Source organism: Tupaia chinensis, unplaced genomic scaffold, assembly GCF_000334495.1.
Source record: "Tupaia chinensis unplaced genomic scaffold, TupChi_1.0 Scaffold140218_1, whole genome shotgun sequence".
In the NCBI taxonomy this organism is placed as follows: Eukaryota; Metazoa; Chordata; class Mammalia; order Scandentia; family Tupaiidae; genus Tupaia; species Tupaia belangeri.
In genome coordinates, this window is record NW_006200097.1 from 184,937 (window position 1) to 200,936 (window position 16,000).

Consider the following 16,000-nt stretch of genomic DNA (forward strand, 5'->3'; position numbering starts at 1 on the left):
TTAGAGACAGAGGACCCAGAGTGAAGAGCGGCTTTTAGTTCGGGTAGAAGATCAGATTCTGCGATCTAGACTGCCTGGAGGAGCTGGGGGAGGTGACAAAAGAAACTGTTGCTTAAACACTTTCCCAGCAGGGCACTATACAGAGAGGCTTCGCATCAGAATGCGTTTGCACAGACGGTGCTGGTGCTCACGGAGGTGGGCAGCCTTCCTCAGCTGAGCACAGCAGCAAGTGGCTGATGGAGGACTCGGGGATTTGGGGCTCTCGCCAAATGTCTTTCTTTATCTGACCAACACAAAGCACTAATCACATTTAATTAGAGTTCGTTTGCCCATCTGTTTCCCCTGCTACCCAAGCTGCTTCAGGGCAGGGAGCACCCTGTCTCATCAATCCCTCCAGTCCCCACACTTCCCTAGCACACGGCCCTGCAGATTGCCTGTACTAGGTGCTCAACGGACATCTGTCGAAGGAACGGCCATGACGCGAGGCAACGAGACCATTTCCGGTGCGGAAAATTAAAATAAGGCAGAGCAAAAGGGCAGGCAGGAGGCAGGACTGGAGAAAATGCTGCTCATTTATGGCAGCGGGCCGACAAGAGGCCAAGAGTTCCTGGCAAAATAAATCTGTCCGCAGAGACCATGTTGAGCTCTGGAATGCGCGAAGGGCATGGATCTCATCCTAACGATCGGAAACACTAAGCAGGTCTGGGGTGGAATCAGGAAGATGAAAAACAAAACGGGACAAAAGTGACATAACTTATATTAAATCTGACCTTCTCCAAAAAACTTGACACGGTATGTTTGCTTGGTATGTTTCTTCCTAATAGCTCTACACCTTCTCCAAAAGTCTGCCCTGTTTCCAAATCTCTGCCGTCCTTCAAAGTTCAGCTGCCTTGTTCGTCACTTTTTTCTATGTGTACGCAGTTTTTTCCATAGACAGAAATGATGTTACCCACCCTCTCATCTACTTATCCTCATCCTTTCACAGAAGAGGCACCCAACAACTACTTGATTGACTTTTATATTGATTCATTGATTTGGAAATTAAATACCAAATTTCAGATCAATATTTCTAGCTTCACCCCTTATAGCTGCAGCTGTTACTAATGCCACCACATTTTTTTAAAAAAAGAATTGTTTAATTGTATTTATTCATTCATTTATCTTAGTTGGGCCAGAAAGAGAGAAAGTGAGAAAGCAAGCCACCAGGTCTGGGACTCGAACTATGGTCACCCATGTGGGAGTGTTCAACGCCTTAACCACCATGCCACCATGCCCCAACATCACCACTTTTAATAGCAAACAGTTGCATTTATTCAGCACCAATTATATACCAAACATTGCTAAATACACCATTTCCTGTAATCCTCAATCTGCAAAGTTGGAATTATTTCTATTTTACAGATGACAAGATTGAGGCTCAAGAACAGCGCATTTTAGAAAGTGGCGACATTGACATTCAAGCCCAAGCCTCCTTAGCACCAAAGTCAAACATGCGATTACTCTAAAATTTTAGCAGCAGTACCTCTGGCACAGAGGCACAGGGAACAGTGCCTCCAAATGATGTGGAGGAAGTTCTCCCTGCTTCCTGAGACTTTAACTAAGATTCAACTCAGAGAAAGCTTTTTTAGTCTCAGAAAGGTCATAATTTATCAAGAGTCATGTATTCATTTCTTAGAGATTAGGTCAAGCTTATCTTAATTCTGCAATTTAAAAAAAATGGCACATGCTAATGGCATCGTTTGTTTTGGAAAGAACGTTTACTTACAGGATGACAAGAACAATCAAATCATTAGCGTCTGGCAGTTAATAAAATCGAGAAACCTGTAACAGCATTCTTGCCTCCTATGTCAAGGCACCCCCACCTTGTAGGTGCACAGTTCACTGATCACCTTGGTAGCTGAGAGGTGGTCTTCGAAACAACCTTGTACCCATAAGGGAAAGCAAAAGTTCAGTGCGTCACCGAAGGTCACACCAAACAGGAAAAAGAGAAGCTTTGCAATAAGGAAGTGCAGCCACAGGGGACTCCCGGATGGACTCATTCCTTCTGCTGCAGCTTCCTGCCACCAGAACGCAGGCTGGCTTTCTCCTCCAGGCAGGAAGCCAGGGCCAGGGGGCTCCAGACCCCCATTTCCCGCCTCTGCTGCCCAGAGGAAAAGACTCTCAGACCTCAAGTTCAAAGACTCAGGGAAGACAGGCTTGAAACGCCTGCATGCCTCTCCACCTCTCACCGGCCCTACCAGAGATGGTGAGATGCAGGAATAGCAGCATAGACAACAGCTCTCTCCAAAGATCTCTCCATCAAATCCTCTTCCCTCTCCACAGTCTGATCCCTTTTAATACCCTTGATCTGGCTGACACGTCCAAAAGCAGTAAACCCGGCTCTCTGCTTTTCCTTTGCATGTCTACGTAAGAGGCTACTGCGTTTCCACTCCGGCGCTGAGTGAACTCTTGCAGGTGCCCCTGCGGGAAGGGGCAGGGAAAGGCCCCACAGGAGCGCCCTGCTCATCACCTGGCTGCAACTGTGCCTTGAAGTCTACCACAGCACTCAGGTCCCAAGACAAATTCTTCCTTTCACAAAATGAAGAAATGGGGGGAGAGCCCTAACTGGCCCATTCAGGTCAAGGTCAAGCTAGAACACAGACCGCCAAGAACCATGCCTGGCTGGTCCCAGGATAGATGGGGAGAAGCAGTATCCAAAGGAAGGGAGGTGGGAGGCACCCATCACCAAACAAGGAAGGGGTGGGGCAGATTAAACAGTAATAGGCGATAGAAATCCTGCTCAGACCCCAAATCCAATGATCTAACTTTTCGAGAGGCTTTTGCTATAGGGCACAGAAAGCGAGAAATCGCCCCCCTCCCCCGGAGGGATGACAACATGGCAATCCCTTCTCCTCCATTCTCCTCTCGGAATATTGGGCACGCACCCACACGCACCCAGCATGAGTTTAAGCCACCAGGTCCTGGACTCAACTACATGGGAGTCCAGAGACATAGCCATTACACCAACTGTTGGTCCCCAATGATCTATCTTTCTTTTTTCCTTTTTATTTTTTTTTTTTTTGGGTGGGGAGGGGAAGGAGGGATGCGCACTCATCAGAGAGAGGACAGAGAAAGAGAAAGAAAAACATCCCCAATGGGGCATATTCACGGCCCAACTCCTTCTCCCCCATTTCTTCATCTTGTCAGGATTTGGGGGGCATATGCACATGCGTCCCACATGTTTTCAAACCACCAGGCCAGGATTCAAACTGCAGACAGCCACGTGGGTCTCCCTTAACCACTAGCCCATGAGCCCGGTCCTCAAATCCAATGATCTTTCTTTTTTCTATACTATGCTGACATTATTAGTGCACTAAATCATGAAGGACCAGCAATAAAGACCCTCCAGTTTAGAAGAAGGTGCTAATTGTGTCGTGAAGATGTCTAGGGCAGACAAAATTAGAGAGAGGACATACCCATTGACGTCTGAGAAATATCCTAAAATGAGAGCTCTCCACACGACCATCCTGTGCTAAGAAGGAATAACCACCATTGAGTAGTTTGGAAAAGTCATGACACATTTTTGCATAGAAAAATATGGCTTGACACTCCCAACGACCCAATATATTTTCACCAGCAAAAGTCAGACTAGCTTTCCCTGCCCCACATCTCCCCATTTACAGCTGGAAATGGATGCCTCTCCTTGCTGAGGTCCAGGTTTTCTTAGTCCTCTCCTGGGTGGAGAGTTCACTGGATCCCAGTGAAGACAAAAGTCCCTTCATCCATGGAAAACAGAAATGGGAAACACAAAACAAGTCTATGAAGGTGAACCATTAGCTGTTCGCTGCAAAAATGCAGGCGTCTCTCAACATGAGCTCAAGACTCACTCAAAAGCAGCCCCAGAAGGAGCCAGGGCCACCCCACGGAGAAGCAAGGGCACTTACCCCATTGCTGCCTTGTTAAGACCACCATAACTCCTGGGCGCTGGACTCCCACATAGTCGACCATGGCTTGAGACCCAGACCTGGCAGCTTGCTTTCTCACTTTCTCTCTGTCCCTGACTGGTCAAATTAAAATAAAAACAGAATAATTCTTAAAAAAAAAAAAAAAAAAGACTTGCTAGAAACTTCATCTGAGGGCCAGCCAGTGGCATGGTATCTGGATCCCACACGCGAATGCGCAGTCAGGGTCCCAGACCCAGTGGCTTTAAAAGTACTCTAGGTGTATGCGTGCATGCCCCAAAGCTCGAGAGAAAATTTCATCTGAGACCAAGGGCAAGATGTATGAGCACAAGAACCAGCCTAGGTGCACACGTGCCCTTACTGTGCATCTGGTCTTCCTGCTGTCTGGATGGGCCTACGGTCCCCAATGAGCTTATCTGGAGGACAGCAGCAAAATGGGAATGCAGAGGGACTGTACCAACAAAGGATGCATCATCGCCTTTAAATTAAGTGAAGAAGAAAACAGCCTTCTGGAGAACATGGTAAACTAACCACGAATGACAAGACCGACTCTCCTGATACAAGCGAGACACCGACATGACAGCAGCGGCTGGCAAATCAGGTAGCAGGCAGGTGAGCTGGCAGCATTCGCTCAGCAGGTGTTCAATTAGGCAGGAAGTGGGTTGAAAACAACTCAATTAATTCACTGTGCGTGCCTGTCCAGAAGAACAAGAAGATAAACCTGAAACAGCAATGGCTGGCCAGAGATTAACTCTGCAGCTCCACATTTTGCAAAAACAGGGCCTAACAAAGATGCATGTGCAAAACACAAAATGACGACGAGATTAGCTCCGGTAAGCTCTTTAAAGTTCAAACTGAAACCAAAGGCTGGAAGGAAACAAAGCGAGAAGGTGGCTTCTGGAGGATCAGAGAAGCCATTCTTTCCTTGTGATCGGCTCTCCATGGTCAGCTTCAGCTACAGACAGCTGTGGGAGCTGGGGTTGGGGAGTGTGATAAGAACAAACACAGGTAAGTTTGAAAACTAAGAGTAAAGGGGTGGGATCACCGTTTATGTCATGTCTCCTCGGTGTGAAGCTCTGCAAAGCTGAGACTTGACTCCAAACCAACAGGCATATCTATGGCCTGAATTCACCATAAAAAACATAACAGCATGTCATCGGCAGAGCTAGGAAAAGGGAGAGCCATTGAGAATGTACAATCAGCAAAGGAAAACTTTGTTAGGTCTGGCAGAGGGGCTACAGGTCCTTACCTGGAAAGGGGCCCTCATGATCCAGGCAGCCAGCACCCATCACTCAGGCCTGGCAACAAGCCAAACACTCAGCACACAGGGCAGAATGTTCAGGAGAGGTGCCTGAAGCATGTAGGCAACTTCCTTGTTTCGGAGAAAAGAACACTGAGGTTCAGAGGGGTTCGGCAACAGCAAGGCCATGTCTACATCCGCTAATATTAATGATGGCGATAATGGCTCCCATTTTTTAAAGAGTGTATGAACAGACATTGATCTGAGGGTTTGATAAGTTACCTTGTTAAGACAGAAGTACTAGCAGGAGTCCACTACACAGATGGGGTGTAGCGTAGTTAAGGTTCTTGCCCAAAGTCACACAGCTTGCAGGAAGCACAGGCAGGACAAGAATCTATGTCTACCTAAAAAGTCTGTGCTCTTAACCATTACACTTAACTGCCCCTTAACTACGCTGCCTCCAAATAAGAGAGGAGATTGTATTTTCAACTAAAATAATAACCAGAAATGTTTTATGGCTGGATTTTTAGTGCCTACCACATCTCCCTCTCAATACAGAAGCAATCAGCACTTAGGGATATAAGCAACATTATTTTAACGTTGAGAAGAAAGAACTCAGAGTCTCAAGTCTGGGCTGGCCCTGTAGCACAGCAGTTAGTCCTTGTGTACTGGGAGCCAGATCGCACGTGGCCGGCCACAGTTCAAATCCCAGCCCCAGTGTCTTGAGACACACCAGGGACATGTATGTTCTTACCAGAATCTCAACTAAATGAAGAGGTGGAGGAGAAAGGTTGTAGTTTGACCACGGCCCACTGGAGAGAGCTTGCTTTCTCTCCTACCTCCCCCATCTCTCTCTCTCTCTGGCAAGCACACGTGAACTCTGACAATAAAAAAGAAAAAGAAAAACAGCTTCTCTAGCCTAGACTACATATGTGAACAGACTTAGGCTTAAAAACCTAGAGGCTTAATGCCAAAACCAAGTCTACTGTCTTGCAGCACCTCCGACATGTCACGTATTTATTTTCATGGAGTTATGAGTGGACAGTTGTGCTGCTGGCCCAGTTACACTTTCGGCAAACAGCATTTACTAGATCTTGGACTTTCCACTAAAACAATTACTGCACTGGACACAAAACCACCAGTTTAATCACACGTATTGCTATGTTCCATTTCAGGGAATTTGTTTTTTGATGATATAAGAAGGACCTGGCTTCCCTAAGAAATAACATTTACATTCTTGGTTTCCACTGTGATAGATTTCATTGTCTACAGAAGGTGCTTTGTATTCTCTAAATTACAAAACCAGGATCTCTCACATGCATGCCCCTGCTCCCCTGCAGCACCCACTTCCTTTCCCTGCCACAGCCAAACCACAGGTTAGAGCTCCGAGTTCAGCTCAAGATCAGCAACCCGTACAGAACTGGAGCTCTAGAAGGGGCCTCCTACAGCAGGCCTGACTCCAGATGGTACCCTGGGGTCATGTGACTCAGTCTCTCTTAACATCAATCATACAAACAAGAGCAGCAGATAACGGTCCCTGCTCCGCCTGCATGCTCGGTGCCAAGCACGGTGCCCAAGGCACTTCAACTGTCTCCTCTACTCTCTCCAGCACCTGAGGGAGGTACCATTACCGTACCAAGCTCAGGGACGGCGATAGTGGGGCTTTCCTGCTTATGGAACTTATCAAAAGTTACACAATCAGGACACTGCCAACAGACTTCAAACCCACACTTCTTTGACCACAGAGCCAAAGCTCTTAACTACCACACACTTGGTGTCTTTCTGCTGTCCTTATTCATGAACTAAGAACAAGACCACCTCTCTCGTCTCCTTATAGGGCAGTGTTCTGCAAACCATTTTTTTTTTTTTTTTTTTTTGGCCACAGGGCACATGCACACGCACATGCCCAGTGTGTTTCCCAAAATCCTAGGACCCAGGACTCGAACTTCATAGTTGGCCATGTGGGATCCTGCTCCAACCACCAGGCCACAGAGCTGGCCCACAAACCGTCCTTAACATCATTCTGCTCTTCCAGGCTGAAGGGTGAACTAGATCTCCCAGATCTACCAACCAATGAGCTAAGTACTCAGCACTGGGCTAAGGATGAAAGGAATGTGAAGGGAACACGAAAGAAAAGACGCCAGCCAAGGACTTCACAACCACGTCACTACTGCCCCAAACTATAGTAATGCACCTCTCTCTTGGCTATTTGACCACGACTCACAGTCAGAAATGTATGTCCAGCATGACCTGGGATGGACAAACAGAAGGACAGACATACACACACGTACAGAGCCTTACTGTGTGATGCACTGAAAAAGGTGACAACCCGCTAACCCGATTCTGTGACAAGAGATTGTGAATGTCAGCTTGGAAAGCCCCACACTACCCCATTTGAGCACTGGTTAGAAAGAAAACTAAAAAATGACAGGAAGTTCTTCCTTACATGTCATTTTAAGTTTCTGAGGCTGTTGGGTTAATTGAATTTGCATTGCTGATTGTCCTCATGGCAGACTCACCAGTGCATCAGATTAAAGGGCCTCAGATGTGAAACTGGGGCCAGGTAGTGTAGTGGGAACACAACTGGACCACACAGGTAAGGTGCTAGGACCTCCCTGAGCGCGCCCTGATGCGAGCGAGCGCATGCCAGTGATCTGGGCTGGCTGGACCAGGAGTGGAATGCAGTGTGAAAGCCCAGTTGGGGGTGCCCTCCCCCACAGAAGGCATTAAAGTCCCAGGATGTGAAATCCTGCATCTCTGCATTCAAATGCTGGCTCTCCTACATGTCAGTGTGCAACTCTGCCAGATCTTCAGCTATAAAACCTTGGCTTGTTATAGGGCGCCTACCTGCTATCTGGGTCCATGTTTCTTGACAGAGGGGTTGTGGGCATGAAGAAGTGAGAGAGACAAGTCTGGGTCTGCAGCGCCAGCTGACGGCAGGGTGGACATCCAGCATCCCATCGCCCCCTGGTGGTTGAGGGCCAGTTGTGCATAATAAATGGCTTTGTTGACACAATGTAATCTGCCCCTCCACCTTCTTGTCTACCATGTTAATAGACCCAAACCCCTTCAAACCTTTTATGAGGCATCAGCGGTGATCCACATAAAAGTAAGTATATAGATGCATAAGATATTAACAGGCCATAGCTCAAGCCACTGCCATAACAGAGATTGCTACAAAGCTGGGCAGATGGACAGGTTAATAGTAACTATAACCCACTCACCAGGTGGTGTAACAGAAATCTGGGAGCCCAAGGAGAGAGCGGCTCACCTTGGAAGCTCAGCCCTGAAGTTTATTTGTAATTATTCTGGTATGAAAAACCACAGATTGCAACTTTCTAGCTTATAATGCTCTGAGATATAAAAAGAACCACTATCACCATTCACCACATCAAGACTCAACCTCTGAAGAATCCTAGCCTACCCACGGCAATATTAGGACTATCACAACTCCGGGTCGTCTCAACCATGAGACTTTAAGTTCCTTTAGGCCTAAAGAAAAGAGAACTGTTCAAGATCACAGAGCAAATATACATGAAATTGGAACCCGCAAAGATTGAAAAATCAGATTACTTTCCTGGCTCCTGGAGCTCCTGTACTTGTCTAGATTCACACATATAAAAAGTAAGAAGGAAAGAAGGGAGGAAGAAGGGGGGTCAGTATCTTATTAAGTGATCAAAACTGTAAAACTGAATCCACAAAATGCTTAAGTAGGTCTTTTGAGAGGTGGGGCCAGAAAGCCTCAATTGTAGACTTTTAAAGCCATCACAGGGTAATCACATTATCAGTGATGGTGTGTGCACTAAAATTGCTAACGTGTTCAATGTGCACATTTCAAATCACTCCATTGCTAAAATCCTGTTTGGGCATTTCTTCTTTTTTTCTTCCAGTTTTGGTATAGGGCACATGCACTCTACAGAAGGGAGAGGGAGAGAGACAGAGAAAAAGAGAAAATGGAAAATCATCCCCCTCCACCTCTAGGGGGATGGCCACTCCACAATCCCTTCTCCTCTTGGAATTTAGGTATGCATGCATGCACACACGCATGTTTTTTCACACTTGCGGGTCCAGGACTCAAACCACACAGTCAGCCACATGGGATACAGCATCTTCTTTAACCACCATGCCACTGGGCAGCCCTCTTCATTTCTTAAAATGCTGAGCCTGGGCATTTCTGAGACCTGTAAGACCTGGTTCCTACCAAATGAAACAATGCCACCCAAACCAAAAAGAATGGTAAAACCTGGAGAGATTCTAGCTACAATAAAGGTGTGTTTTAAGCTTCACGTCTCCCTCTTGTTACAGGTGAGGTTAGTTACTAAAGCCCTTAAGGAGAAAGGAGTTTCACAGGCCTCTTCTGTAGCTTAGATCTGATGTGACTTCTCCAAGTCACCCTGGTTTAAAATAAAAACGAACAGTAATAACCCATTAATTGTGTCCTGGGTTACTTTACACATTCACTTACATCTCACCATAACTTTTCCAGATATCATGGTTATCCCCAATTTACAGGATATAGACTCAGAGAGGTTAAGTAACCAGCCCAAGCTCACAGAGTCAGGAAATAGCTGGGAAGGAAGCAGAGGAGGGACCCAGGCACTCCTGAGAACCCCACTGAGTACCAGGGAGCCCCAGACAGCAGTTAAAGAGGTGCTCTTTCACTTTCAGAACCCAAGCTGATTTGAAACAAATCTCAGGCCAGCAAATGGTGTGGTGGTTAAGGTGCTGGACTCCCATATGCCTGACCACAGTTCAGGTCCCAGACCTGGTGGCTTGAGAATCACACTGGGGTCATGTGCATGTATGGCCAAAATTCCAAGAGGAAAATGGGAAGAAAGGATTGTGGCATGGCCATCCCCCTGGGGAGTGATTTCTTACTATCCCTCCCACTGTCTCTCTATCTCTCTGTCTCCAGCGAGCAGATACACCCTATGGCAAATACTCAAAAAGAGATAGAAACCTCTCTTCCTCAGATGTCTTTGGGGAGCCCCCAGGGAAATCTGTGGTACATTAGAAAGTATTCCACCTGAGAGCGTCAGGTTTGAGGCTTCCCTTAAGACTCCCCACCTGAGGAATGGGGACGATGATGGCTGGACAAGGTCTTATCTACGCAAAATGCCTAAAAACCGACGCACCCACAAACGCAAACGATCTGGAACTGCAGCATTATAGCCAGGACTCTGCAAGCAGCTTAGGGGTAAATACCTAGAGAGACAAAAGTACATGAGTGTGTACAGACTCCCCCTAAAAACTTGTGTTCACGCCTCAAAATGCTGGGAAAGCATGGAATACTGGAGATGAAGGGCTACTCGGGCCGGCAGGTGTACACACGGGAAGTGGTTAAAACAATGCCTTCACCACCTGCACGGGGTCTCCTCCATGAAAAAAACTGTTCAAGATCACAGAGCAAATATACATGAAATTGGAACCCGCAAAGATTGAAAAATCAGATTACTTTCCTGGCTCCTGGAGCTCCTGTACTTGTCTAGATTCACACATATAAAAAGTAAGAAGGAAAGAAGGGAGGAAGAAGGGGGGTCAGTATCTTATTAAGTGATCAAAACTGTAAAACTGAATCCACAAAATGCTTAAGTAGGTCTTTTGAGAGGTGGGGCCAGAAAGCCTCAATTGTAGACTTTTAAAGCCATCACAGGGTAATCACATTATCAGTGATGGTGTGTGCACTAAAATTGCTAACGTGTTCAATGTGCACATTTCAAATCACTCCATTGCTAAAATCCTGTTTGGGCATTTCTTCTTTTTTTCTTCCAGTTTTGGTATAGGGCACATGCACTCTACAGAAGGGAGAGGGAGAGAGACAGAGAAAAAGAGAAAATGGAAAATCATCCCCCTCCACCTCTAGGGGGATGGCCACTCCACAATCCCTTCTCCTCTTGGAATTTAGGTATGCATGCATGCACACACGCATGTTTTTTCACACTTGCGGGTCCAGGACTCAAACCACACAGTCAGCCACATGGGATACAGCATCTTCTTTAACCACCATGCCACTGGGCAGCCCTCTTCATTTCTTAAAATGCTGAGCCTGGGCATTTCTGAGACCTGTAAGACCTGGTTCCTACCAAATGAAACAATGCCACCCAAACCAAAAAGAATGGTAAAACCTGGAGAGATTCTAGCTACAATAAAGGTGTGTTTTAAGCTTCACGTCTCCCTCTTGTTACAGGTGAGGTTAGTTACTAAAGCCCTTAAGGAGAAAGGAGTTTCACAGGCCTCTTCTGTAGCTTAGATCTGATGTGACTTCTCCAAGTCACCCTGGTTTAAAATAAAAACGAACAGTAATAACCCATTAATTGTGTCCTGGGTTACTTTACACATTCACTTACATCTCACCATAACTTTTCCAGATATCATGGTTATCCCCAATTTACAGGATATAGACTCAGAGAGGTTAAGTAACCAGCCCAAGCTCACAGAGTCAGGAAATAGCTGGGAAGGAAGCAGAGGAGGGACCCAGGCACTCCTGAGAACCCCACTGAGTACCAGGGAGCCCCAGACAGCAGTTAAAGAGGTGCTCTTTCACTTTCAGAACCCAAGCTGATTTGAAACAAATCTCAGGCCAGCAAATGGTGTGGTGGTTAAGGTGCTGGACTCCCATATGCCTGACCACAGTTCAGGTCCCAGACCTGGTGGCTTGAGAATCACACTGGGGTCATGTGCATGTATGGCCAAAATTCCAAGAGGAAAATGGGAAGAAAGGATTGTGGCATGGCCATCCCCCTGGGGAGTGATTTCTTACTATCCCTCCCACTGTCTCTCTATCTCTCTGTCTCCAGCGAGCAGATACACCCTATGGCAAATACTCAAAAAGAGATAGAAACCTCTCTTCCTCAGATGTCTTTGGGGAGCCCCCAGGGAAATCTGTGGTACATTAGAAAGTATTCCACCTGAGAGCGTCAGGTTTGAGGCTTCCCTTAAGACTCCCCACCTGAGGAATGGGGACGATGATGGCTGGACAAGGTCTTATCTACGCAAAATGCCTAAAAACCGACGCACCCACAAACGCAAACGATCTGGAACTGCAGCATTATAGCCAGGACTCTGCAAGCAGCTTAGGGGTAAATACCTAGAGAGACAAAAGTACATGAGTGTGTACAGACTCCCCCTAAAAACTTGTGTTCACGCCTCAAAATGCTGGGAAAGCATGGAATACTGGAGATGAAGGGCTACTCGGGCCGGCAGGTGTACACACGGGAAGTGGTTAAAACAATGCCTTCACCACCTGCACGGGGTCTCCTCCATGAAAAATGCGTGCTGGGAAAAAAGTACGTGGACTTCAAACTTTTTCACACCAAAATAAACTCATACTTTGATTTCTTTTCTCCATGAGCAGTTTGAAGTTCTGTCATACATTACCTCCTGGGTCTCACCAGCTTGCTGCGCTCACCCAAGGTCTCAGGTGGGGAATACAGAAAGAAAACACAAACAGGAGAAAATGTGACAGAGAGTTTGGAAAGCTAAAAATCCTGGGGTCCCACCACAGCACACGGGCAGCCTGATGTGTCACTCCAGTTCCTCCAGAAGCGCCTCTGAGCTGGAAGCCCAGTGTCCCCAACTCCCATAGGTGGCCTCTGCTGAGAGGAAGGTCACACCTCATCTCAAAGCAGCCTGGGAGCTACGGCTGTACTCCTTCCTCCTGCTGGGGCATCTTCTATGGCTCTCAAGACAGCATGCTGTATACAAAAGGCTGGACTCTGGTCAGGAAGACCTGGGTTCAAATCCCTGGACCCAATCCTGACACACAGTCTGTGAGCAAATTACTGTACCACTGTTTTTTCTTTGTTGGTTTAAGAAGGATTTTTGCAATAAGAAGTGCATGCTTGTCAGAGAGAGAGAACATGAGAAATCACCCCCCAGTGGAATGGCCACATGGCAATCCCTTTTCCTCCATTCTCCTCTCGGGATTTTAGACAATCACATACAGGTGCATGGCATGTTTCTGGCCTCCAGGTCAGGGACTTGCACCTCAGTCGACCAAGTGGGAGTCCAGTGTCTTAACCACTATGCCACCTGCTGGCCCCCATACAGCTTTGATTCTGTTTGTCCCTCTGTAAAGTGGTGAAAATAATACCCACTCCCTGAGACTTGCAACAGTTAAAAAAAGAAAAAAGAAAAAAAGTGATACTCTACAAGCCTGACTGACACAGGAGTTTCCAGTTTCACTTATGGGGACCTCCTGAGTTTTCTGGGTGCACACGTGCCCATAATTCAGGGCTGGCTAGGCTGTAGGTGGATCCCTATGTCAAGACCCTGTTGGGGGTGGTGTCTCTTGGCCTTTGTCTCTCTGCCCCATGGAGGAAAGAAATTTAATTTTTTTTTTTGAGAGGATTTTGCTATAGGGTGCGTGTGCTCGCCAGACAGACAGAGAGAGACAGAGAGATAGAAAGCGAGAAATCACCCCCCAGGGGGGATGGCCATGCCGCAATCCCTTCTCCTCCATTCTCCTCTTGGGATCTTGGGCATGCACACACATGCGCCCGGCGTGAGTTTAAGCCACCGGGTCCGGGACTCGAACCGCGGTCGACTACGTGGGAGTCCAGCGACATAGCCATTACGCTAACTGCTGGTCCTGGAGGAAAGAAATTTAATTAAGAAATTAAAGATGATTCCTTGAAAGAAAAGTTTTCATGAAGTTAATGAAGATCAACAATTTCCAGAAAACCCAAGAAAGCAGGTGAAAGAACTCCATTCCCCCAGCGTCCTGAAGGGCTCTGAAGCCTCTTCACGCAGGGTCCCCTACAGGAACAGAGAACTAGAGTGTCCCGGCACTCCAGACTCCACACTTTATAAATACACCCACGACCAACCGGAGTGCTTGCTGCCAGCCTCCTGGGCAAACAAGCCCAACAGGATTTGATCCGGAAATTAAATGTCCATGCAGCCCAGCCATACTCGGTTCAAAATAGATATCCGTGACCTACTTAGTCTTCGAGTACCGCTCTCAAAGCCAAAAAACAAGCGGACGGCAAGACAGGGCGGCTGACTTCAGCAGAGCCCGGCACAGCCCTGGTTTTCCTGTCAGAGGAAATGTGCCCTGCAACAGCGACGACTCAGGAAAGTAGCTGGCATCTGGGGGTTGGGGAGGCAGCCAGACAGAAACCCCAGCTCAGAGACAGCTGATTCCAACAGCTGTGAAAAAGGAAAAAGTCACAGAAGTCAAGCCAATGATTCATCCCCTCTGGCCACACCCAGCCACACATTTTCATCCGTTAGGACCGAGGGCTCCACCACACATGACAGTGACTTCGAGCTGCCTATCCCTACTCCTCGTAGTTATTTCTCGAGTATGCATATCTTCGCCATGAAATTGGGGTTCTGTAACGCTAAGCCCTTTTTACTCTCTTTATTCATGAAAGAGCATGTGCACATGTAAGGGGGTGAGGGGAGATACAAACACCTGCGACAGAGCCCTGTCACCCTGTAATCCTCTGCCTCTGGTCCTCCAGCCTGTCTGATCCCAGGTACTAAAGCACACACTCGCTGAGTTTCAAAGAGACCAGGCCACAGTTTAAACCACAGTCGCCAAGTGAGATCTAGCTTCCCTTAGCAGTAAGTTATCGCTGTGCCCTGGAGCCAGCCCTGGCTTATCTTGTTCTAAGCGATGCCTTGCACAGAATGGATCCAGCGAAAAGCACAGTGTCCATCATGAGAAGAGAGCCCTCCCTGGCCCCAGCGACAGACCTCCAGGTCCCGGGCCACTCACATGTTTGGCTACTCAAGATTAGAGAATAAGGACAGGTGGCTATTTGCTGTAAAGACCTGGCAGAGAGACAAGACCGGGGAAGTCGCTGCAGACTTTCAACCAGTGTGAAATCACAAAGTCTTCTCTACAGATGTGAGTCATGGCGAGAGCGAATCCAAAGAATTTGGCAGGGAGAAACTGCAGGAAGATCCCAGCGCATTTGGGACGAGGCATGTAGCATGGTACCAGGTGGACAGACACCAGCCTTCACTGTCTAAGCAAGCAACGAGAGAGAAAGCAAACTGATGATGCAAGTAAAACGAACCCAAGTAAAGCAAACCGGCCACTCCCGCATCCAAGTCCATCCTCCTCAAGACTCTGGGGTCAGAACACACACTCCTTCTCCACCATTACACACTCCAAATTCAGAAACTTACTCTTCATGGGGATCAACAGATTCAGCAGATGGCAAAATGGTTCGGTTGCTGGACTCCCACATACCGTGGTCCTAGATCTGGCAGCTTATTCCCCATGCCGGGAACATGTGCGTGTGTGCCCAAAATCCCGAGAGAGGGGAATGGAGGAGAAGGAATCGAGGTGTGACCATCCTCCCTGGTGGATGATTTCTCGCTTCCTGTCTCTGTCTCTCCAGCAAGCATACGCACTCTATAGCAAAAATCTTTTTTAAAAAAGTAAATTTTATGTTTTGTATGTTCTTTGTTATTACTTTCCCCAGAGGGCTAGTATACTTATCAAAGACAAGAAAGAAAGTGAGATAAAACCCCCACACAAACGACACGGTCATACCTTAATCCCTTCTCTGCTTCTCCCACCTTTAGGATTTTGGGTGTATGTATGCACCTAGTGTGTCTCCCGAGCCACAGGGTCCAGGACCCCAACCATGCAGCCCACCATGTAGGCGCCAGTCGCCCTAACCACCATGCCACAGGTTGGCCCTAAGCTATGTAAATGTTACCACAACAAAAATTAAATTAACATTTGTATGTTCAAAAAAAGTATTTCACAGGTTCACAGCGAGGATTAAATCAGATACTATAATGGCAATTTCTTATATGTCTAGCATATAGTAAAACCTAATAAACAGCTGCTTAATGT